We start from the raw sequence: 27,545 nt of genomic DNA, 5'->3' as shown, positions 1-27,545 counted from the left end.
AATCAATCAAAAACAGTAAAACAGTAAAATGGACAAAACTGTTGGACACTTCACAAAAAAAAGATATTGGAATGGCCAATAAGTATGTGAAAAATTGCTTACTCATCAGAGAAATGTAATTAAACCACATGTTACATTACTACAAAGCCACTAGAATGGCCAAAATTTACAATATTGACAGCAGTAATTGTTGGCCAGAATTTTGAGCACCTAGAATTCTCACACATTGCTGGTGGAATAAAGTGGTACAGTCATTTTTGGAAAATTTTTGGAAGTTTTAATTTTAGACAAACACATACTGTATGACCCACCCATTCTACTCCTAGGTATTTACCTGAGAGATATAGCGACAATCATCTATAAAAGACTTGTACAAGAATGTTAATAGACCTTGTATTTGTACATCAATTTAAAATTTAGTTTAAAAATGAGTATGAAGCAATATATTTTCAGATAAACAAAAACTAAGTTTATCACCAGCATAACTACACTAATGAAATTCTCAAAGGTGTACTTCAGGAAGAGGGAAATGATTCCAAGCCAAGAAGGGATGGTAAACAAACAAACAAAAAACCTAAACACATAGCTAACTAAATCTAAGCAAAAACTGTTTCTATAAATACTAATACTTTTAATTTCAGAGGCTAATAGAATGGGGCAAAGCTAAAATGCTGGACCACCATAATATATAAGTTGGGTAGGAATGCCCTTGTACTTTAAAAGTATTCTAAGGTCCTTGTGTTATTTGGGAGGGGAGATTAAGATATTAACTTTAGTTTTTGATCATTTTGAAGGATAACTATTAAAATAAGAGAAATAGAGTCCATCACCTCCAAAACACTGAATTGAAGAATCGCAAAAGTATTGATGTTTCACTGAATGTTTATTTTACTTGGAAGACGTGGGTGATTCAGTTCAGGCTGGGAAAGATCTTGGTTTTTTCACCTCTGAATTTCAATCTTTTTGCTTTGGTACTTCTACACGGATTGTGTCTGGGTAAAAGATAGACATATAAATCTTACATCATTTCTCCATGTATTTCTTTGTGGCTATAAAATAAATTACAAATATTATTATACACAAAAGGCTTGGTCAGTCTACTCATTAGGAGGTCAGGCCTCCTAAGACAAACATTCAGGAACCAGGGGCCCCAATACATTGGCTGAAGACTGATGGAAGAAATCTTACAAAGATGTTTAGAAAACAATACTCTGAGGTAACGAACACATGGATCATGGCACTCTACCATATGCTTCAGCTATACTCAGCCATGTTACCATTGCCTGTTTCCACTTCTCTGCTCAAGCTGTTTTCTCTGCCTTTAATGCCAAACTTCTATCATCTATACATCTACTGGGTGGAAATCCTTATCATTTCAGACTCTCTGCCCTGAAACCTTCCACCACTGAATTAATCATTCCCTCCTTTAACCTTCCATGGTGCTTTGTGCTTTCCTATCTGTTTGTCTGGAATATCCTTTCCTTACTCCACTGAATGGTTAATTATTTTTAAATCTTAGCATTCAACTTAAGTATCACTTTTCCGAGAAGTTGTCTCTGAAAACTCCAGGCTGAGTTACCCACCTCTCCCGCACCGGTCACAGTTGGGTTGGTTAAATCAATGGGAAAAAAAAAAAGGATTGCTAAATAGCTACCAGAACCCAGTTGAGGTTTAACAAAACAAATCTGTAGAGAACCAGGTCTGCACAGATCTGTGTCTTTCTACAATGATGAGAATGTTAGAATTAGTTTTTCTTCTGTGACAAACAGTGCACAAAAGACATATGTATTGTAAAACTCAGTTCTAACACTGATCCTGCCTTCAGTGGCTGCACATCTCTACCAAGGCCCCAAGGAGCAACAGCTCAAACATACCTTATTTCTTTCTAATGGAGTGAGATAACTGGGGGTCCTTAAGCCTGGTTGGGCATAAATCATGTCCTGAGGCTCCATTAGGAAAGAAGGTATCACTGGAGTTGAATACTATGAATTCGAGTGGAAAAGAAAAGAAAAAGCGAACATTTAATTGGTAATAAACTGCTCTCCTAATGCAAGAGAACAAGTAGCTTCTCTAGAGTAAATTTTACCTTTAATGAATGTCAATTGAAAGGAATGTTATGTGCCAGATACATAAAAGAGAGAAAAAAATAGATCTGTGAAGTAGTTGCTAGTGAGAAAGTGTGAAGTGAGAAGACCTAAAGAATAGTTCTTGAAAAGCAAGGACTCTTTATGAGAAATAGAACTCCTACATCTCAAGGCCAATAATCCTCATGGGAAATAGAAGTTTATAGATAGACATGGAACATGTTAAATATATAATGGTATGTATGTATCTTCGATGAACTATTTTAGTACAAGTACATGAGTTGATATGAACATTGAAAAGTGAAATGTGAAGGATGTGTAGGAATTTTCCTGGTGAAAGGAGTGAGGGCAGGGCAGGCACACCAGGTCAAGGGGGTGGGTGAAGCTTTATTGAGGTATAATTGACAAATAAAATTGTATATATTTAAAATATACAATGTGATGATTTGCTATGTTTACAGATTTTAAAATACAGAGGGTGCCAAAAAAATGTATATACATTTTAAGAAAGGAAAAAAAAACTATTAAAATTGTAATAACATATACCGATAACAAAAGATGACTACAAGTCAAGAGGTGCTCAAAGTGGTTCCATCAGCATCCAGACACTTCTGATTACAGCGAACTACTGCTTGAGCAACACTGAGCAAAGTGTCCACTGTATACATCTTTTTGGCATCTCCGGTATATTCAAAAGATAAAAGGATATTTAATGAAGGACAGATATAAGGTTGCACAGACCCATTAATATAGAACTGACCATCTCCTTCCCCTGTTTAAAGCTCTGAAATAGGTCCTCACTGACTCCTGGGAATGATTAACCAAGCCAACTTCTCTTTACCTATTGTGCTTCTCCCTCACAAGTTGAGGCAATACGGGATGTACTCAAGGACAACTGGCTATTAGAAACTATTCATATGGCTCATATCTAAAGGCTAATAATTACTGTATTGACCTGCTAAGGGGTTTCTGGTCATGTGCTGCCGGACTATTGTCCTTGGTGCTCCAGGTTACCTTTATCCAAATTATCAATGAAAATGTAGCGACGTGCTCATTGAGCATATGAATAACATATAATTGGAAGGGATAACTAATATAGTAAATAGAATCAGAAACCTTAATGTTCTTGACAGGCTAGAGATAGGGTCCCGAATGAAGAAGATGAAGTTTAACAAAGGTTACTATTAGGTTTTGTACTTGGATCTTAAAAAATACCCATAGGGGTGTGTTTTTTATCCCCATGGAGGAAAAGTGAAAAAGAATTTTAGTTGAGAGTAAGGTTACATCTTAAGCTGAAGGTTAAGTTTTTCCATCCTTTCTCCTGTCTTAACCTTATAGAAATTTAGAAGCAGCTCCCAGCTACCTTCAGTGTACAGGGCTGCCACCTCTGCAGGACTAAACAAAGAGCCTGAGTAAAGCACTAAGACTTTTTGCTGTACAAACCAGTGCAGCTTAGAAATCGTCAAAATTACTCTTGCCCAGGATGGAGATCTTGGTCCACTTCCATGATGCCATCAGATGTTGAACCCCAGAATAGCTCCGCATGTTGTCTTCATTCCTTTTAGGGAACCCAGGTGTGTATGCCTCCTTCAATCCACCTGGGTCTGTGGTTACTCGCACCTGAGTGGGATCCCCATTCCATAATCCAGCCAACACTGGGGCTACTTTGTATCTGGTTCCTGTTGGCTCTACTCACTAGGAAATGGGCTCTATTCTGTTCACTTGTTTGGAAAGAATCATGATATAACCTGGTTTTCGTGGGGCCCTTCAGTTTTTACTCTGCAAGCCACACATTTTGCCTCAAGCACTGTTATACTGACGATAGATGCCCTTTGATTACTGATGACCAACCTGGAATCTACCACACTCCTTTTGGGATTTGGACCCTAATGGCCCATCCTTTCCTGTGGAGCATCTCAGCTCTACCTACCCTGTTTCCTTCTATTCTTATTAAGTCTGCTTTCTCCAGGCATGGGGCCACATTTACTTCTAGCATACAGTCACACCCAGCACCATGTAATACTCTAATCTTCTTTTGGAGATTACCTGGTAAATAACTGTCATAGACGTTATACAGAGATGTCCAAAAAGAGACTGAAGGGAGGTGTGAGGCAGGAGGAAAACTAAGACCATATGGTGTTCCCAAATCTAAGAGGGGAGAGTGCTTCAAGAAGCATTCCGCTTCCCTCACTGGCCCTGCCTTTTCTACCTCCTTCGCAAGTTCCTCCTCATCTGTATGCCCACAATGACAGCTCATCCCGGGGCTCACTCCTTGGACCTGTGCACCACTTTATACTTACCCCTCGGTGATCTCATCCACTCTCTCATCACACTTGTCAGGGCTTTTGCGCTGATCATTCCCTCTCCCTGGAATGATTTTCCACATAGCCTGTTTTCTCTCCTCTTTGAGTTTTCTGCTCAAGAATGAGTCACATTCTCAATAAAGTTCACTGACCAGCCTATTTAAGCTGGAGACCCACCCCAATACTCTTAATACTTCTTCCCTGCTTTAATTTTCTTCACACCTTATTTATTTTATTTATTAGTTGTGGCCCCCACCCCCCACTAGAATGTATATCCCACAACTCCATGGATTTTGGTTTCTTTTGATTATCGCTCTTTTCCCAGCTCTTAAAACAATACCTGAAACATAGTAGTTGCTTAATGAGTATGTGCTGGCTGACTGATAGGAAAAGAAGAGCCGAGTAAGAGAAGGACAGAGAACTATTAAATTCTATCACATGGAGTAGATTGAAAAGTGGACTGGGGAAACAACCTAAATGCCCATTAATAGAGGCGTGGGTTATTCTGTCTTCCTTCAAGAAATATTTACCGAGCAGCCTCTGTGTCCAAGGTACTATTCTCCGTAGTCTGCATGCAGTGGTGAACAAGATCAAGAGCCTACACTCAAGGGGCTGACATAGAAGTCGGGGGTCACAGACAGTAAACAAACACAAACATATATCAGGTGTTCGTTCATAAGTCCGATGGAGAGAATTAATGCTGGGTAAGGGAGGTTGGAAGTGCCTGGGTGATGCTGAGGTGCTATTTAGATGGGGTACTAAAGAAAGGACTCGTTTGATCAGATCCCTGACGGAAATATGGTAGTGAGCAAAATGGGTATCTGGAAAGAGTGCTACAAGCACAGGGTGCAGTAAGTGCAAAGGCCCTGAGCTAGAAGGGTGCCAGGTATGCTCACAGAACAGCAAGGAAGCCCTAGGCCTTGAATGAACTAAGAAAGGCAAGAGCGCCAGGAGATGAAGGCAGAGAGGTAGCATGCAGACCTTGGCTTTTACTCTAGGAGAAACGGGGGGAAGTTGCAGCAGAGTGGCTTGATCTAAAATATACTTAAGCCACTCAGTCTGGTTGCAATGTGGAAAAGACTGTAGGGACAAGGGCAGAATCAGGGAGACCAGGTAGGAGGCTGTGATCCAGGTGAGAGATGATGGTGACTTAGAAAAACTGAAGATGCATTTGAAAATAAAGCCCATAGCATTTGCTCATGAATCACATATGGAGCAAAAGAAAGAGGGGTATCAAGAAGCAAAAAGGACTCCAAGGTTTTTGACCCAAACAACCGGAAAGACAGAATTGCCGTCAGCTGTGACTGGGGAATCTGTGGGTAGAACAGCTTTGGGGAGCTCAGGACTTGTTTTGGACACGTGAAGTTTGAGATGCCTATTACACATTGAAGTGAAGATGCCAATTAGTCAGTTAGATATATAAATCTGGGTGACAGGGAAGAGCTCTAGGCTGAAGAGCTCTGAAGTCATCAGTATATGCATGTACACTCAAAGTCATAACTCGAATGGAATCACTAAGGGAGTGAGTGTTCATAGAGAAGGTGCTCAAAGATTGATCCTGGGGCACTCTAATATTTAGTGTTGGGAAAGAGGAGACTGAGAAGGAACAACCAGTTGAGAGCATGATGTCCTGGAAGTTAAGTGAAAAAAGCCATTCAGGGAGGAAGGAGTGGTCATTTGTATCAAATATCACTGAGAAGACATGATATGGACTGAGGAGTGACCACTGGATATGGTAATATGGACGTCACTTGTGACTGAGATAAGAACAAGGGCAGGCAGAATCCTTCATTGGAATAGGATCAAGAGAGAATGGGAGGAAAAGAAGTAATGGAGGGTGACTGGAGACTGGTGTTATTATATCATATTGCTTTCTGTTGGTGCAAATCATGGGGAGTTTGAACTGTATCTCCCACTCTTGATATCTGAAAAGGACTTTTTCTTACCATTTTATATAAAGCCACTTGCTTTGAAGTCAATGAATAGGTCTCTGGAGGTGGTACCTTGAACCAAAGTGTCAGTTACTATCACGTATATTTTCTACTTAAATTTCATAAGAAATATTATAAGATACAGTAAAACAGTCTGCTATATGTTTAATATTAAGAACAAATATAGTAAACCATTTACAGCCAGGACAATGATCTTTCCCTGAACATGAGAAAATCAGGAGGGTCAAGGACTTCTAATTACTGGTATGTTGTTTGTTTGGAAGTTATAGCAGAGTTCACAGGAGCTCAACTTTCCTGACGAGTAAGAATTTGCTTGGGCGACATTATATACCCAAGAGAAACAGGAACTTTTAGCTCAGAAAGAAATAGTTATGACTCTTCTTTTTATTCTGCATAAGTAAAATGATAACGTTACAAAACAAAATGAAAGAAAAACGTTCAACCACAATCTCACTACCTCTAACAAATAAAACTTTCTTAATTTTTCAATGTTTCCTTCCAGTCTTTGGTGATGACATCTTTTGGACATATGAGGTAATGTGAAAAATAAAGATAATTTGGCTTTCATCACAACAGATGAAAAGCAGAGTAGCATATTTAGTGCTATCAGTGTAACATCCAATTATGCCTGGCTTTCAACTCCGATTTAGTCTCCTTGCCGATACCAGTCACAACTTCAATCCTTGTCTTAGTCTCTGTCTACTGCTAGTTGATAAAACATGAGAGACAGTGGTCTTTGACCTTAGACATACCCCAGAGGGCTGGTGACTGGCCAGAAAGCTTGAACAAAGAGGCAGAAACACATCTTTAATATCAATCTTTCTCATTTTTCTGAAAGTATTCTTACAACCTGGCTCATAATTCTGCTATAAAAATTGTTCCTCATTCTTTTTAAATTGAATTTAATTTTATTATTAGTGTCAGGTGTACAAAATAACATAATGATTAGACATTTACAACCCTCACAAAGTGATCACCCCAGCAAGTCTACTACCCATCTGACACCGTACATAGCTATTACAATACCATTGACTATATTCCCTATGCTGGACTTTACATCCCATGACTATATCTCTATATCTCTATATCTCTGTATCTATCTATCTATCTATCTATCTATCTATCTATCTATCTATCTATCTCATAGTTGACATTCAATATTATTTTATATTAATTTCAGGTGTACAGAGCAGTGGTTAGGCACTTATATAATCTCTGAAGTGATCCCCCAATAAGTACAGTACCCATCTGACTTTACAACACAGTCTTTACAATATTATTGTTTATATTCCCCATACTGTATTTCATATCCCCATGACTATTTTGTAACTACCAATTTGTACTTTCTAATCCCTTCGCCTTTCTCAACCATCCCCCAATCCCCTACCATCTAGCAACCGTCACTTTTTTCTTCATTATATATATATATGTATATGTATATATTCTGAGCCAAAATTGGTAATTGTCTCATGACTAATTTCTATTCTTGCTGTTTGTACCCTATTACCAGACACTTTCCTCTAAGACTTGCTATTCAAAGTCTGATCCATGGACCAGAAGCGTCAACATCAGCTGGGAGCTTGACAGAAATGCAGAATCTCAATCCCCATCCAGACCTTCTGCATTTTAACAAGACCCCCAGGTGAGTCATATGAACATTAAAGCCTGAAAGTAACCAAGTGCAGCAAGGGTCTAGAAATTTCTATCAAGTGAGAAGTATGCCCAGCATGTTCACAATTCCCCCAGAGCATCTTCATCATTGTTAGGAGGAATGCTTATTTTCCTTGCTTTCCTATTTTCGTGTCTCTTTCTGAGGACTGAGGGAATTTACTCAAATGGTCTATGTTTCATATGCTAGTGGGTGGGAGTACTGTACCACAAAATTGCTATCATCATATCATCACCATCACCATCATCATATTGTGAGATAATATTTATTAAGCACTTACTGTGACATAGCACTATTCCAAGCAGTTTATGTGTTTTGCCTCCTTTAATATTCACAACAACCTATAAGATAGGTGCTATGTTTATCCCCATTTTGCAGGTGAGAAAACTGAGGCATGAGGAGGTTCTGTACCTTGTCCAAGGTCACAGAGATAATAAATAGGCTCCACTCGGTTCAGACTCAGGCAGAAGAGAACATTACATTTTTAATTATTACTCTCAGAGTGATATTAATAAATGTTTTGTTCTTGAAAAATGAACAGGATATTATGAAAAAAGAACAATGAGAATGTACTCTTGGACATTAAAACCATAAATCACAGAATAAAAACTTCAACAGAAGGCTTGAATGATAGGAGGACTTTGTTGAAGATGGATATGTTCACTTCATGAAAATTCCGGACGTCACCAAAATGGTGGTGTGAGGTGAGCCTCTATAAAGCTCCCCTGGAATTTACAACTAATCGAACAACAATAACTCCACAAAGGACTCCCTGCACAGCAGACAGGCAAGACGAAGAGGCCCACTACCGACTGAAATCATCTACAGGTGGGAGATTCACGCGAGTGGAGGGAGGAGGAAAGGGAGAAGTGCACGGAGACGGAGCCGCGCGGGCGCAGGACGCAGACCTAGCCCAGTGCTCCGAGCTCGCTGCTTCCCGGAACTACCGCAGCTGCGGGAGAGGGAAGAACTCGGACTGCTAGTGCTCCACATATGGCCCACAGGGCTGAGGGGACAGCATATAACACGGCTGACCCAACGCTCATGGCAGAGACCTCGGAGAAAAGACTGAGGGAAGAAGGCTGAAAATGGTGGTTTAAGCCCTCACTGCTGAGCAGAGGACGGAGCCTTAGGCACTGAGACTAGCCTCCCCCTCCCTACCCTCCCAGAGCTCGTCCCGCCCCCACCTGCCCGGTGCTAGAAGCTGAACAGTAGCAGTGTCAGATCAAAAGAACAGAATGTTTCCTGTTCTGAGAACTGTGGACCACAGACACAGATTCACAGCCCAACTAGTTCCGGCAAAGGGAGAGAGCTGTGGAAGCAGGACCAGCTGTGGTGGTGGTCGCCGCCATTGCTCTGGGCCACCTCTCACAACTCACTCCACCCCTGGCCCCACCTATCTGGGCGGATCCCTGCAGGAGTAAACAGAACTGCTGAAACATACGGGCTCTGAATCTCGTGCAGGAAGAGCTTTGGAACTTCAAAAGCTCTCCGCATACCCACACGGACACTGCGCCCTGTGACCTAGACGAACTATTAACAGAGGAGAAGCCCGTCTCCCAGGGAATCCCCCCATTGTGTGAGAAGTTGGAATAGTGCAGAGAAAACATAGCACTACAGTGTGGGAGAGTAAAAAGAGGTTGCAGTCAGAGAAAAAATAAAACATTCTACCAATAAGTACTGGAAAACAAAAGAAAGAACTCTTCCTAACAACCTGTGCAGAAGCCACTCCTGTAGATGTCTAGCAAGAGAAATAGTAAATCAGTAATTGCCATGAATAATGAAGGCAACAAGATTGCTCAGAAAGAAAGTGAAAAGTCTTCAGAAAAGGAACTTAAAGATATAGAAATATGTGACTTAAAATACAGAGAATTCAAGATTGCAGTTCTGAAAAAACACAACGAGATGCAAGAAAACACAGATAGGCAGTTAAATGAACTCAGAAACACAATCAAAGAACAACATGAGCATTTTAGCAAAGAGATTGAAATTTTAAAAAGAACCAAATAGAATTTCTGGAGATTAAGAACTCAATAGAAGAAATTAAGAATGAAATAACCAGCTTAGGTAGTAGAGTTGACCAGATGGAGGAAAGAATCAGTGACATCGAAGATAGAAACCTGGAAATGACACAGATGGAAGAAGAAAGAGACTTGAGACTTAAAAGAAATGAAAGAAATCTACAAGAACTTTCTGACTCCATCAGAAAGAGCAATATAAGAATAATGGGCATACCAGAAGGAGAAGAAAGAGAGAAGGAACAGAGAATATATTCAAACAAATTGTCGATGAGAACTTCCCAAACTTGTGGACAGAACTGGACCTCGAATCCAAGAAGCAAATAGAACACCTAGTTACCTCAATCCAAACAGGCCTTCTCCAAGGCACATTGTATTGAAGCTGTCTAAAATCAACGACAAAGAAAGAATCCTCAAGGCAGCCAGGGAAAAGAAGACGGTAACTTACAAAGGAAAGCCCATTAGATTATCATCAGATTTTTCAGCAGAAACTCTACAAGCCAGGAGGGAGTGGAACCAAATATTCAAACTATTGAAAGAGAGAAATCATGAGCCAAGAATAATATATCCAGCAAAGATATCCTTTAGATATGAAGGAGGAATAAAGACCTTTCCAGACATACAGAAGCTGAGGGAATTTTCTAATACACGACCTGCACTACAAGAAATACTAAAGGAGGCTATTCGACCACCGTCAACAGGGACAATTTGTGGTAGCCAAAACATAAAAAGGGGGAGAGTAAAGTACTGAGCCTGAATACGGGAATGAAGAAAGTAAACGTGCTGAAGAAAATGGAATACTCTAAATGTCAAACTTTCTTTTACATAAACTTAAGGGTAACCACTCAAAAAAAATCCAGAACTGAAATATATACTGTAATAAAAGAAGAAACAGAGGGAAACATCATAGAATACCACCACACAGAAATAATAGACAACAACAAAAAAGGCAAAGAAACAATGGAGACACAGCCTTACCAGAAAACTAAAGATAGAATGACAGGAAATCCTCACATATCAATAATCACCCTAAATGTAAATGGACTGAACTCACCAATAAAAAGGCACAGAGTAGCAGATTGGATCAAAAAACTAAACCCAACCATATGCTGTCTCCAAGAGACACATCTCAGCTACAAGGACAAGCATAGACTCAAAGTGAAAGGGTGGAAATTGACACTCCAAGCAAATGGTACCCAGAGAAAATCAGGTGTAGCCATAATGATATCAGATGAAACAGACTTCCAGGTGAAAAAGATAACAAGAGACAAAGATGGACATTTCATAATGGTAAAGGGGACTATACAATAACAAGACATAACAGTCATCAATATTTATGCCCCCAATTGGAGAGCACCGAAATATACCAAGCAACTACTAACAGAACTAAAGGGAGAAATTGACCAAAACACAATTATACTAGGGGACTTAAATACATCATTGACAGCTATGGATAGATCATCCAAACAGAAAATAAATAACGAAATAGCAGCCCTAAATGACACATTAGATGAAATGGACATAATTGACATTTATAGAGCACTTCATCCTAAAACATCAGACTATACATTCTTTTCTAGTGTACATGGAACATTCTCAAGGATAGACCATATATTGGGACATAAAATCAGTCTCAGCAAATTTAAGAAGATTGAAATCATACCAAGCATATTCTCTGATCACAAGGCTTTGAAATTGGATATCAACTGCAAAAAGAAAGCGGGAAAAACACAAATACATGGAGATTAAACAACATACTTTTAAAGAAGGACTGGGTCAAAGAAGAAATTAGAGGAGAGATCAAAAGATACATAGAAACAAATGACAATGAAAATACATCCTACCAAAATTTTTGGGATGCAGCGAAAGCAGTTTTAAGAGGGAAATTTATATCATTACAGGCCTATCTCAAGAAACAAGAAAAATCCCAAATAAATAACCTCATGTTACACCTTAAAGAACTAGAAAAAGAAGAACAAGTGAAACCCAAGGTCAGCAGAAGAAAGGAAATAACAAAAATCTGAGCAGAACTAAATGAAATAGAGAACAAAAAGCAATAGAAAAATTAATGTGACAAAGATCTGGTTCTTTGAAAAGATTAACAAAATTGACAAACCCTTGGCTAGACTCACTAAGATAAAAAGAGAGAAGACACTAATTAACAAAATCAGAAATGAAAAAGGGGAAGTTATCACGGACACCACAGAAATACAAAGGATCATCCAAGAATACTATGAAGGACTATATGCCACCAAATTCAATAACCTAGAAGAAATGGACAAGTTCTTAGAAACATATAGCCTTCCAAGGCTGAACCATGAAGAACTGGAAAATCTAAACAGACCGATCACCAGTAACGAAATTGAATCAGTCATCCAAAACCTTCCCAAAAGCAAAAGTCCGGGACCAGATGGCTTCACTAGTGAATTCTACCAAACCTTCAAAGAGGATCTAATACCAATCCTGCTCAAACTCTTCCAAAAAATTGAAGAAGAGACAGTACTCCCTAACTCATTTTATGAGGCCAACATTACCCTGATACCAAAACCTGGTAAGGACAACACAAAAAAGGAAAACTACAGACCAATATCTCTGATGAATACAGATGCAAAAATCCTAAACAAAATTCTAGCAAATCGAATACAACAATGCATTAAAAAGATTATTCATCACGACCAAGTGGGGTTCATCCCAGGGGCACAAGGATGGTTCAACATCCCCAAAGCCATCAATGTGATACATCACATAAACAAAATAAAGGACAAAAATCATATGATTATATCAATTGATGCAGAAAAGCATTTGACAAGATACAACATCCATTTATGATTAAAACACTTAATAAAATAGGTATAGAAGGAAAATACCTTAACATAATAAAGGCCATATATGACAAGCCCTCAGCTAATCTCATAATTAATGGTGAAAAACTGAAGCCCTTTGCTCTACGTTCAGGAACACGACAGGGCTGTCCCCTATCACCTCTGCTTTTCAACATAGTGTTAAAGTCCTTGCCAGAGCAATCAGGCAAGAGAAAGAAATAAAAGGCATCCAAATTGGGAATGAAGAAGTTAAATTATCACTCTTTGCAGATGACATGATGCTATATATAGAAAACCCTAAAGACTCCACCAAAAAGCTATTAGAAACAATCAACGAATACAGTAAAGTTGCTGGCTACAAAATCAATGTACAAAAGTCCATTGCATTCCTATATACTAACAATGAAATCTCAGAAAAAGAAATACAAAAAAACAATTCCTTTTGCAATTGCAGCAAAAAGAATAAAATACCTAGGAATAAACTTAACCAAGGATGTGAAAGACCTATATGCTGAAAACTATAAGACATTTTTGAAAGAAATTGAAGAAGACACAAAGAAATGGAAAGACATTCCGTGCTCATGGATTGGAAGAATCAACATAGTTAAAATGGCCATATTACCCAAAACAATATACAGATTTAATGCAATCCCCATGAAAATCCCAATCGCATTTTTTAAAGAAATAGAACAAAAATCATTCAGATTTGTTTGGAACCACAAAAGACCCCGAATAGCCAAAGCAATCTTAAAAAAGAGAACAATAGTGGAGGTATCACACTTCCTGACTTTAGCTTGTACTACAGGGCTACAATCATCAAAACAGCATGGTATTGGCAGAAAAACAGACACATAGACCAATGGAATAGAATTGAGAACCCAGAAATAAAACCACATAAATATGGACAGATAATTTTTGACAAAGAAGCTAAAAACATGCAATGGAGCAAAGACAGCCTCTTCAATAAATGGTGCTGGGAGAATTGGATAGCCACGTGCAAAAGAATGAAACTGGACTGCTATTTGTCACCATGTACCAAAATTAATTCAAAATGGATCAAAGACTTAAGCATAAGACCTGACACAATAAACTGCATAGAAGAAAACATAGGTACTAAACTTATGGACCTTGGGTTCAAAAGCATTTTATGAATTGGACTCCAAAGGCGATGGAAGTAAAAGCTAAAATAAATGAATGGGACTATATGAAACTTAAAAGCTTCTGCACAGCAAAAGAAACCATTGACAAAATAAAGAGGCCACCAACTGAATGGGAGAAGATTTTTGCAAACAGTGCCTCCGATAAGAGGCTAATATCCAGAATATACAAGGAACTCATGCAACTCAACAACAAAAAAACAAACAACCCAATTGAAAAATGGGCAGAGGACTTGAAGAGACATTTCTCCAAAGAGGACATACAAATGGCAAATAGACATATGAAAAAATGCTCAACATCACTAATCATCAGAGAAATGCAAATCAAAACCACAATGAGATATCACCTCACCCCAGTCAGAATGGCTATCATCAACAAGACAAATAGTAACAAGTGTTGGAGAGGCTGTGGAGAAAAAGGAACCCTCATACACTGTTGGTGGGAATGCAGACTGGTGCAGCCGTTATGGAAGGCAGTGTGGAGGTTCCTCAAAAATTACGAATAGAATTACCATATGACCCAGCAATCCCTCTCCTGGGTATCTACCCAAAAATCTGAAAACATTTATCCATAAAGACACATGTGCTCCAATGTTCATTGCAGCTTTGTTTACTGTGGCCAAGACATGGAAACAACCAAAATGTCCTTCGATAGATGAATGGATAAAGAAGTTGTGGTATATATACACAATGGAATACTATCCCGAGGTAAGAAAAGATGATATAGGAACATTTGTGACAACATGGATGGATCTTGAGAGTATAATGCTAACCGAAATAAGTCAGACAGAAAAAGCAGAGAACCATGTGATTTCACTGATATGTGGTATATGAACCAAAATCAACAAAAGAACAAGACAAACAAATGAGAAACAAAAACTCATAGACACAGACAATAGTTTAGTGGTTACCAGAGGGTAAGAGGGGAGGGGGGTGGGAGATGAGGGTAAGGGGGATCAAATATATGGTGATGGAAGGAGAACTGACTCTGCGTGGTGAGCACTCAATGGGATTTATAGATGATGTAATGCAGAATTGTACACCTGAAATCTATGTAACTTTACTAACAATTGTCACCACAATAAATTTCAAAAAAAGAAAACTCCTTTGTACATTTTTCTATATGAATGTTAGATTTCAGTAAAATATACCAAAACAAAAAACACAAACCTTCAATGGATGAGGTACACGTAAATAGCAAATTAGACAGATATGGAGAGAAAGTTTGTAAACTAGAATATAAATTTGGAGGAATTACCCAGAATGAAGCACATAGAGATAAGAAAATGGAAAATATGAGAGAGATGTTAAGAAACAGGGAAGAGAGAGAGAAGGCTTAAAAAAGGTCTAATTGGAGTACCAGTGAAGGCACTAGAGAGAAAGAAGAAGAGTCAATATTTAGAGGTAACATAGCTAAGAATTTTTAGAACTGAGAGAAAAATCATTAATCCTCATTCTGGAAGCCCAAATGATTCTTAAGCAGGACAAGTAAGTAAGTAAATAAATAAATAAATAAATAAATCAGTCCCTAGAAGTATCATTGTAAAACTAATTAGAAAAAGACAAAATCTATATAAATGTCTAATCACTATATTGTTTTGTACACCTAAAACTAAAAATAAATAAATAAATTTTTAAAAATAAAAGGAAAATCTTAAAAGCAATAAAACAATTGAGAATATCTACTGTATTAGTTTTCTATCGCAATCATAACAAATTACCTCAAACTTAGTGGCTTAAATACCAATTTATTATCTTACAGTTCTAGAAGTCAGAAGTCTGACATGGGTGTCACTGGGCTAAAACTGAGGTGTCAGCAGGGCTGCATTCCTTCTGGAGTCTCTGGGGGAGAATCTGTTTAATTACCCTTTCCAGCTACTAGAGGCCACCTCCATTCCTTGGCTTGTGACCCCCTTACTCTATCTTCAAAGCCAGCAATGTGGCATTATTCTGAACTTTCTTCCATCATCACACCTCTTTCCCTGACTGTCTTGACTCTATTTCCTATGTTTAAGAACCCTTGTGATTATATTGGGCCCACCTGGATTATCCATGCTAATCTCCCTATGTTAAGATTATTTGATTAGCAACATTAATTCTACCTACAACTTTAATTCCCCTTTGCCATGTAACTAAACATATTCAGAAGTTCCATGGATTAGGATGTAGAAATCTCTGGGGGGACATTATTCTGTCTACCATACCTGCAAACATAAAATAATCAGACTGAAAGCTGACTCGTCAATGGTAGTGGTAGAATCCAGAGAGAGTGGAATGATATCTTTAGAGTATTAAAAGAAAGTAAATGTCAAACTAGAAGGGGATACCCAGAAAAACAAAAATTGAGTTGGCCATTAATACACTCCAAATAAAGAAAATTTTAAAGATGTACTTCAGGTGATCCCACACGGAAGATATAAAATGCAATAAGGAATGATGAGAAAGAAAGTGGCAAATAGTGTAGTTTAATCTAAAAAAACACTGACTCTAAAAACATAATACTTATGTCTAATTCGTAGTGATTGAAAAAACAATATACTGACTCATGAAGAAAGAGAAAATCTGAATAATAAATCTATAACTAGTAAGGAGATTGAATCAGTAATCAAAAACCTCCCAACAAAGAAAAGCCTAGGACCAGATGGCTTAAAAAGGAACCCTTGTATACTGTTGATGGAAATGTAAATTAGTATAGTCATTATGGAAAACAGTATGGAGATTCTTCAAAACATTGAAATACCACTTCTGGGTTTTTATCTGAAGAAATCTGAAACACTAATTCAAAAAGACATATGCAGGGCTGGCCCGGTGGCTCAGGCGGTTAGAGCTCCATGCTTCTAAGTCTGAAGGCTGCCGGGTTGATTCCCACATGGGCCAGTGGGCTCTCAACCACAAGGTTGCTGGTTCAACTCCTCGAGTCCTGCAAGGGATGGTGGGCTCTGCCCCCTGCAACTAAGATTGAACACGGCACCTTGAGCTGAGCTGCCGCTGAGCTCCCGGATGGCTCAGTTGGTTGGAGCACCGTCTCTCAACCACAAGGTTGCCGGTTGGACTCCTGCAAGGGATGGTGGGCTGCGCCCGCGGCAACTAGCAACAGCAACTAGACCTGGAGCTGAGCTGCACCCTCCACAACTAAGATTGAAAGGACAACAACTTGACTTGGAAAAAAGGCCTGGAAGTACACACTGTTCCCCAATAAAGTCCTGTTCCCCTTCCCCAATAAAATCTTAAAAAAAAAAAGACATATGCATCCCTATGTTCAGCATTATTTACAATAGCTAAGATATGGAAGCAACGTAAGTGTCCATCAATAGACAATTGGATAAAAAAGTTGTGGTACATATAAAAACTGGAATATTACTTGGCCATAAAAAAGAATGAAATCTTACCATTTATGACAACATGGATGGTCCTAGAGGGTATCATGCTAAGTGAAATAAGCCAGACAGAAAAAGACAAATACCATATGACTTCACTTATATGTGTAATCTAAAGAACAAAATAAATGAACAAACAAAACAGAAACAAACTCATAGATACAGAGAACAAATTGATGGCTGCCTTATGGGAAAAGGGTGGGGGGATGGGTATAAAAGTTGAAGAGATTAAGAAGTATATAGTGGTTGTTACAAAGCAGCTATGGGTATGTAGGGTACAGCATAAAGAATATCGTCAATAATATTGTAATAACTATGTATGGTGTCAGATGGGTACTAGATTTTCTGGGGTGATGGATGTGAGGCGGTTAGGGGTCAGGGTGAAAAGGTGAAGAGATTAAGAAGTACAAATTGGTAGTTACAAAATAGTCATGGGGATATAAAATAAACCATAGGGAATATAGACAATAATATGGTAATATGTATGTGTAGTGCCAGATGGGTACTAGACTAGTCAGGGGGATCACTTCTTAAATTATACAAATGTCTAACCACTAAGCTGTACATCTGAAATTAATATAATATTGAATGTCAAAATAACTAAAGTGTAAAGAAAAGAAGTACAAACTGGCAGTTACAAAATAGTCATGGGGATGTAAAGTACAGCATGGGGAATATAGTTAATAGTATTATAATAACTATGTGTGGAGTCAGATGGGTACTAGATACATCAGGGGGATCACTGCATAAATTATATAAACGTCTAACCACTATGCTGTACACCTGAAACTAATATAAAATAATATTGTCAACTGTAATTGAAAAACAAAGAGTCACAGGGATGTAAAGTAGAGCATAGGGATTATAGTCAATAATATTGTAATAACTATGTATAGTACCAGCGGGGTACTAGATTTATCAGGGTGATCACTTTGTAAATTATATAAATGTTTGATCACTATGTTGTTCATTGAAAGTAGTAATACAATATTGCATGTCAACTGTAATTGAGAAATAAAAATTATTTTTAAAAAAGGAAAATAAGGGAATACTCTTAATACCTTTTTGAACATAAATTTGACCCAAATTGTTATGTTGTTTCTGCAGCTTGTCCATTTTATTCCAAACCCAAAACTTCCTATAGCCTTTCTAGATTTTTCGTCATCTATGTCCTGTATTAAGCATGCAATTCCCTCAGTTGGACCAATGGAGTTTTAAAGCAAAATCATACAAAAATAGCCCTGGTCTACATCCTTAAGTCCTTGGGGCCAAATGTGTTTTGGAATTCAGAACGTTTTGTAATTTAGAAATTACACATAGAACATATTAGTAACACGCCAGGGGAGCTGGAATAGCACCCTGTAATCAAAGACAGTAATATTTCTGCAGGAAAATGCAAAATTCATGCATCAATACTTACACTTAGTGAGATAATTAATGACTATAGCCTCATAATCCAGGTAAAGTTTTTCAGCTGAAAGTGTTTGCTACAAACTTAAAGAAAATGTTTGTTTTCTGGAGCTTTCTGAATTTTAGAATTGTAGATAATTGATTGGGGAGCCATATTTCAACGTTCAATCCCTTAACAACTCCTATCAATTCTATCTGCATACCTATCTCTTAAATCTCCCTTTCGATCTACTGACACCATTCTAGCATCCTGTAGCAGGCCGCTCTAGATCTCTTGCTCAGATGACTTGAAAATATTTCTAACTGACTTGCCCAATCCATGTCTTAGTTCCCGACTATCCATCTTTCACAATGCTCACAGAGTAACCTTTCAGAAACATAAACATGGTCATGTTATAGCTTTGGCTCCCCACTGCGTATAAGATAAAGCCCAAACTCCTATACAAGTTCCTAGGAGACCTGGTCTCTGGTAAATGCTCTAGCTTTACCTCTGGTTGCACTCATCTCACCTGTTATAGCCAGTTCTCCAAACAGCCCATGGAGTTTCCTGCCTTTGCTCACACTGCTCCCTCTTACTTAGAAGGCCCAATTTGCCAATCAGTGACTGTCAACTCACCTCATCTCCTTTGCCCTCATGTTCTGCTCCTTTATGAAATTAACCAACACACCCTCTTAAGTATTCCACCTTCACACTTATAATATTCAATGCCTCTATGTGATGCCATGTCTATCTGCTCTACAGCTCCTGTATCTTTAGCTCTCAGAACGGTCCCTGATACATAATAGGTGCTCAATAAATGTGGAGCAAAATAGTGAAAGTGAAGATTCTGTGATGGGGAAAGAACTATAGACCTTACGGAAGTTCTAAATCTGACTTTTACATTTTAATTTGTGGAACAGTTAGCTTAATATGTCGACAACAAATCTTAGCACAATACATTAAAATTGTTTACAAAGATAACATTTCTTGCTCTACTCCCTTCATACAAATTTCTATGCGTATATATCAAAAAAGTTAAAAGAAAAAGTAAGGTAATAATATATGACAAATGTTACCACGTAGGAAGCAGGAGAACTAGAAATGGGATTCCAGAAGGCTGATGTATAGGTGCAGAGACTCAAATGCCAGTTTATTTCATCAGCAATATCCATCTCTGAAGATTGATGCCATTTCATGTCAAATCTAAAATTGGATTTATAAATAAGCCCATTTGGGGGAATGACAAAGCTACCATTTAAACATCTAGTCAGGATATGGCCTTTGAGACAATCTTTATGCTTACCAACTGGTAAGAGATAGGAAGGAATCACAAAACAAAGGCAGAAAAAGACCACTGGCTATTTTTCACATGAAATTGAGTTATCATTACAAAACGAAATGTTTCAGCTTTGTTTCGATAGATAATGCCAAATTTAAATTCCCCAATAAAGTTTGAGAGTTCACAGAAAGAATTCATCAGCAGCAGTTTCCCATAAATAAAGTGACTTAAATGAATACATTCTAAACTATTTTAATAGATTTAGAGAAAAAACAACAAGTACTCTCCATGGTGGTAGGTCAAAAGGGTGGTAGGGTAAGACAAGTATTGAATTCTAAGCCCCACTAGGCTATTCACTAGCTGTATAACCTTGATTAGGTAGCTCAACCTCTTTCCTTACTTGTAAAAGTGGGATAAACAATGCTTTACTTATCTGCTTCATAGAATTAGAGTTACTAGGAGAAAAATAACGGGAGATAGGAAATAGTTTGTATAAATAAGAGAATAAATAGAAAGAAAAAGAAATAAACTCTTATTGGACAACTATTCTTACTAGGTTCTGTTAGGTGTTTTCATAATCTTAAATATCATTTAATTCTCATAACAACCATGTGAAGGAAGTAGTATAAGCTCTCATTTTACGGATGAGAAGTCTGAGGCTCAGAGAAGGCAAGTATCTTGCTTAAGGTCCTACAGTCAATTAATGGCAGGACTAGGAGCCTATACTCTATACCAGTGGTTAAGATTATTATCTTTATCTTTCACATCTATTTCACCTCCTCCACCAAATCATTTAATACTCTATTCTGCATACACTTTAGTGTTAATTCTAAGATATGGGTCTTGTCTTTAAAAGCTCATATTTATTCAATATTTGTCATTTGAATTATCTAAATTTAATCTTTATCTATGTGCTTTGTTTTCCTCTATTCTTGACACCTTCTACATTCAACCTCTACAATATTAGGTTGTTTTGAAAGTTTAATTCTGGACCTTCCATTATCCACTTTATTCTCTACCAAGATGAAGATAAGTGAACCTAGTCTTATGGCTTTATGACTCAATTTTTTATCTCCAGCCCTAATATCCAGACTCATATGTCTACCTGCCTCTTGGATGTCTAATACATATCTCAAACATAACACATCAAAACAGAACTCTTGATTCAACTTACCTACTTAAACTATTTCTCTTCCAATCTTTCCCATCACAATATGTGACACTATGATCCATGTAGTAAGTAGCTCAAGGAAAAAACCTAAGCACCATCCCTCAATCAGTCTTTTCCCCTCACCTCTAACACCAAGTGCTATCAACTCTGCCTCCAAAACATGTCCCAGACGCATTCACTTTTCATTACACCACCCTTACTGCTACCATCCCAGACAGGGTGTTTCACAAAACATGCTCCAAGAGTAAAGAGGCAGTCTGTACAGGTAGCAGGATTTTAAAACATATTTCTGGATTTTGTTTGTGACTATTTTATTTAGAATTCTGACATCTATAATGAATAAGTGAGATGGGTCAGCAGCTTCCTATCTTTGTTGGGCTTTGATATTAAGGTTATATCTTTTCATATACGGAATTGTGGGTCTTCCCTGCTTTCTATAGCTTGGAATTGAACTTTCCTATTTTTCAAGGGCAAGATAAAGCTCAGCCATGAACTCAGGATCTTCAATTCCTTTTTGGAAAAACTTAGGTGGTAATTGTTCTATATATGTTTCTGCTTCTTCTGGGATGGATTTGTTATTTATATTTTTCTTAGAAATAATCAATTTCCTCTCAATTTTCAAATATGTTGTTGCCAAACAGTTGCACAAAGTATTCACCCATAATTATTTTAATCTCTCCTATATCTGGTTATGTCAGCTCTCTTTTTTTTTTTAAATTAAAGTTTATTGGGGTGTATGTCAGCACTCTTATTCCTTATGTTGTATACTTTTACATTCTCTTTTCTGTTTATTCAGAGGAGCTTTTTTTATTGGACTTCACAAAGAAATAAGTTTTGGATTTATTCGTTTTTGTTTGCAATTCTATTAATTTAAGCTTTTATCTTTATAAATTTAGTCACCCAATATATTTTTTATTATTTTATATCTACTTTCTTAAGATTAAAAATTAAATTAATTTCTCTTTTTAAAAAATGACTAAAATTTTCCCCTGAGCTTAGCTCTCACAGTGCTCCATTAGCTTTGGTATGAATTTCTCTTTTTCAGTACCTCTAAGTGGTTGATAGCTTGCTTTTTGGTTTCCTCTTTGGCAAAAGGTTTACATTTTAAAATTTATAAGTAGTTAAGATTTTCATGGTCAACTATTTATTATTTCTAATTTTACTGGATTATGAGAGAATGTAGCCTGTAAAATTCTTTCGTTTTCTGCTAAGGTTTCTGTGTGACTGCTTTAAAAAAAATAAACATTCTGTCTGTGTATGTGTGTGTATGTGTGCACACACACAAGTTTATTATTTATTCATTGTGTATTATTTAAGTGCCTCTATGTTTTTACTTGTGTTTTATCTATTAGATCTGTCCAATAATGAAGGAGGTGGTTTGAAATCGCCCATTACAATTGCATTTTTCTCAAGTTCTCCATGTATTTCTAATAATTTTTGCTTTATGTATTTAGCTTTGTGCATACACTATTAAGACTATTCTATCTCCATAAATAGTGCCTTTTATCATTATATGACATCCCTCCTTATTCTGTTTAGTGCTGTTAACCTTACATTCCACATTATTAATATTCTTATTATTATTGATTCTGCCTTCTTTTGGTTTCCATTTGTCTCCTTTTTTTGGTGGAGGGCTGAAAATGTAGGATTCACTCACTAAAGTAGTATTATTGTATGATGCTGACCTGGTAGTTTTATTGTCTTTGTTTAATAAAAAATAAGTATTACTCATTTAACACATTCTATATCATAAAGAAAAGAACCAAGAATACAAAACCTAGGAGGAATGCCAATATTTAAAACATGCCTAGAAAAAGAAGAGCCTTCAAATGAACCATAAAGGGATTGTCATGGGGGTATGAGGAGAACCATGTAATACAATACACTTTAACCAAGAACTTTCTCTATAAAAATTGAGTTAGTATATAACAAATAAATTCTTCACTTTAATTAAGTAAAAAAATTCACATATTGTAGAGTTCTATAAGAAATGATTCCCATAGCTAATTTAAAGTAATTATTTCCTAGTTGTTACTCTCATGAGTTCCTTCCTCTAACATGTACATATTTACTGGCCGTCCTTTTTAAACAATAAAACTTACTTGTTGATCGGGACGTCTTCAAAGATAAGTCCTGTTTTATAAAACAAACACAAAAGTTACACTATTTTTGTATATTTTTTTCTTAAAATGCTTTATTTATTTACTTGTTTAAAAATGGACGCTTACTTCCTACAATGCTGGAAAATGAGCTGTGCAGGTTGTTTGCTATGATTGGTTCACCTTGCCATCTAGCTTCCACAGGTGTGTGGTCTTATGAAGGTAATGATGGTTGTAATATATCAAGTAGAAAAAATAATCTGAAAATGAGAGACATAATTAGAAGAAAATCTAAGCCAAATTTACATCAATACAGTAACGACTTCTATGTACCTTCCCATTAGAAACTAATAGGGCCTCAAATTATTAGGTCAATGAGTATAAATAAAGTCATGTTAAGTTAATCATTAAATTTTAATTTAGCACTTGTTATGTACTAGGCATTGTACTAGGTGCTAAATATACAGCAGTGAATTTAAAAAAAACAACAACAACATAAAAATCCCTGCCTTGGTGTAGTTTACACTCCCCTGGAGACAGAAAATAACCAAGAGAAATAAAGTATATATTAGATCGAGCTAACTGCCAAAGAAAAATTATCAGAGAAAGGGGTATGATATGCTGGTGAGGAATGGGGATATTTAAATTTTAGATAGGAAGGGCTCGCTGAGAAGGGGACTTTTAAGTAAAAAAAGTGAAGGATGTAAGAGAGTGAACCATGTGGATCCAGCAGAAGGAACAGCATGAGCAAAGGACCGCAGGAAGGAGTGTGCTCAGTGTGCTTGAAGAATAGTGAGGAGGCCAATGTGTCTAGAGCCAGAGTGATCAAAGGAGTCAGAAAGGCAATGGAGGGACGGGGAAAGAATTATAAGGACTTTGGCTTTTCCTCTGAGGCCACCATCTCAGGTCAACTTCCCTAAAATGGGGAAGCCATTGGATGGCTTTGAACAGAGGAGACATGATCTATCTGACTTGTATTTTGATGAGATCACTCTGACAGCTATGTAAAGAACAGACTGTAGTGGGCAAAGGCAGAAGCCGGCAGGTGGTAAGAAAGCTGTTGTAGTCATCCAGGTAAGAGATAACGGTAACTTGGACTAGGGCAGTAGCACTGGAGGTACTGAGAAGTGTCCAACTTCTGGATATGTTTTGAAGATTAAGTCAATGGATTCCCTGATGGACTAAATGTGGAGTGTGACTGAAAGAAAGGAGTCAAGGGTAATTCCAAAGCTTTGGCCTGAGAGAGTAGAAGAAATGAATTGTGGTTCGCCATTAACTGAGATGGGGAAAAGCAGGTTTGGGGTGGAGTATCAGGAGCTTAGTTTGGAACATGCTGAGTTTTGAAATCCTACTACATATGCAAGTGAAACCATTGAATAGACGCTTACATATACAGTTCTGGAGTTTAAGAGCAATGGCTGTAGCTGGAGATACTACTTTTGGATTCCTTATCATGTAAATGGTATTTAAGGCCATGAGTCTGGATGAGGTTATCTCGGAAATGAGTAAGTATAGATAAAGAAGAGAAATGAGGATGAGTCAGTGAAAAAAGTCTAAAAGAAGAGCTAAGAGTTAGATAAGAAGAAAATCAAGCAGCAAACTGAAGAAAGTATATCAAAGAAGACGGAGTGATGGACTATGTCCAATGCTGTTGAGGTGTCCCAGTAAGATGAAGACTGAGAAATTAACATTGGATTTTACAATATGGAGGTCACTGGTGGCATTGACAAGAGCCGTGCTGTGATGGGTACAAAAACCTGATCTGTATTACATAACTTCTTAAAGAACTTAAAGTACTTCAAGAGCAAATAGGGGAACTATTAACATACCTTTCTTAGTAACTATAAGAACAAGCAGACAAAATAATCAATTAACATATAGAGGATTTGAACAATACTATTAACAACCTCAACCTCATTGACACTGTACCCAACAAAGACAGGATACAGTTTTCAGGTGTACATGAAACTTTTGCCAAAAAAAAAAAAAGAAAAAGAAAAAGAAAAGAAAGATTATATGCTGGGCAATGAAGCAAGTATCAACAAATTCCAAAGGACTGAAATTATAGAGAAGGTTCTCTAACATAGCGCAAGTAAGCTAGAATTCAATAACAAAAAAGATAATTAGGAGATCCCTCTATACATGAAATTTAAAAATTCTTTTCTAAGTTACACAGGGGTCAGGCCCTGTTCTAAGTACACTACACGTATTGAATCATTTATCCTGATAGCAACCTTATAAGGATAAGGCAGCTGAGGCACAGAGAAGTTAAGTGGCCTACCCAAGGTCATTAAGTCCATGAATGTTAGAGTGAAATTTGAACCCACGCACTCTGGTTTTACAGTTCTATGGGCCAAGTGTTCTGGGTGGCATGTGTGGAGATCACCAGCAGTCAGTTTGGGTCCGTAGGTAATCAGGTCCATAGGCCTTTATAACAGCGTAGCAGTAGATCCCCTATCTGCCCTATACTCTACTTGGGATGCACGTTCACAGCAGGCTGAATCCACAGCTTGTCAACCACTACATTTAATCATTTTGTAATATCTGTTGTAAGCACTGATGATTCCCAAACTATAGGGACTCAGAAAAGTTGTCACTCTTTTGGAAATGGAGCAAATATACAGTTTTCACTATATATGTATATATATACACACACACACATATATACAGACACACACACACACACACACATATATATATATAAATATATATATATATATATATATATATATATATATATACATATATACGTGCACACACATATATATGTATATATATATATCTGGTTTTACTCACGAGACTTAAGTTCATCATAGCTTTGGTTAAACTCACATGTTGAAATCGAAGAAGGTGTATCCATTGGGAATATATGCACAAAAGAAAAATAAAAGCAATATTTAAAATAAATACAGTTTAAGTGTTTGAGTTAAATTAAAAACAAACTACTTCAGATGCATATAGACCTTATGATAACATAGCTCAACATGTCTAGAGGATCAAGTAACATCACTGAAAAATAATCACCCATTAAAAAACAGAATATGCCTGATCATGAGCAGTCATGTGCCAGTAAATGTATAACAACCAGCTCTCAAAAAAAAAAAAAAAAAAAGGCCTGTTTTATAGTGTTTGTCCATTCCTGTGGTGTAAGTACTTCCATCACGGCCAATTTCAAATTACCAAAGTACCATCAAGCAGCTTGCAAAATTCCTGAGAATTTAACGGGCTCTTGTAAGTTGGTATAAGTTGTATACCTGGCACACTACTGAAGTATGACGCAAACTAACCTTAAGAAATTACAAAGGACTTACATGTCAAGAATTATAAGATGTCACACTTTATGTATGTGTGTGTATGTGTGTGTGCGTGTGCACGCGCGCATTTCTTTGTACTAGTTATCTTTTAATTAGTAATTATTTACATGTACAAAATGGTACACAGTAAAGACTCTCCCACCCATCTCTTTCTATGAGCCATCAAGTTCTTCTTAGAGGAAGTGTAGTTTATTCATTTCTTGTATATCTTTAGAGAAGTATGATTCTTTTTTTTAAAGAAATTATAAAAATATATATATATTGTTTCTTTTTTCTGCTTTTAAAAACAAAGATGATAGCATACTCCTATACTTTGTTTCACATCTTGCTCATTTTCCACTTAACAATCCATCTTGGAGATCATTCCATTTTAGTACATGAAAACAAGCCCCTTATTGACAGTCATTTGCTATTACAATGTTGCAAATGATATTCCTATTAATTTATCATTTCACAACTGTGAACATATATGATAAATTCCTGGAAATGGAATTGCTAGGTCAAAGACTGCTTCAGGAAGAGGCAGCAGACAAAGTAGGTAGCTAAGCAGTGGAAGAAAAGATTGTAATCCTGTCCTCAATAATTACTGACATAATCACATAATAGAGTTATATTACCTGCAGACCAAGCTCTGTTTGGTGAAACTTTCACAACTGGTCTATTTGAAATGGAAGTACGCAATGCATGCTGGAGACTTAAAGAGATCACAAGAAAGGTGAGGCACACAGGAGAATAAATAGAATTACATATATCCTACCCAGCTGAGCCTGCATTTCCTGCATTTCTTTAATTCATCCACCTATCCATCCATCCACCAATTAACCCATCCATCCTACTACACACTAACTATACATCTGTGATAAAGAGATAATTAAGAAATAGTTAACGGACTTGTCTAACAGGCGATTAT

The 27,545-nt window shown here is 37.2% G+C and overlaps 1 long non-coding RNA gene across 1 annotated transcript; it reads right to left on the bottom strand.

The window, feature by feature from the left end:
* Nucleotides 1-752: 752 nt before the first annotated feature.
* Nucleotides 753-27,545, bottom strand: LOC141569553 (uncharacterized). The gene is made up of 8 exons (XR_012493268.1): nucleotides 27,253-27,545; nucleotides 23,451-23,534; nucleotides 23,325-23,355; nucleotides 19,849-19,975; nucleotides 6,334-6,390; nucleotides 4,385-4,498; nucleotides 1,875-1,982; nucleotides 753-992 (listed from the first exon to the last, which is right to left on the bottom strand). It is a non-coding gene; the product is annotated as an uncharacterized LOC141569553 (long non-coding RNA).

This window comes from Rhinolophus sinicus, chromosome X (genome assembly GCF_036562045.2).
Source record: "Rhinolophus sinicus isolate RSC01 chromosome X, ASM3656204v1, whole genome shotgun sequence".
In the NCBI taxonomy this organism is placed as follows: Eukaryota; Metazoa; Chordata; class Mammalia; order Chiroptera; family Rhinolophidae; genus Rhinolophus; species Rhinolophus sinicus.
The sequence above is the reverse complement of the archived record's forward strand: the minus strand, read 5'-3'. Positions and strand labels throughout refer to the sequence as shown.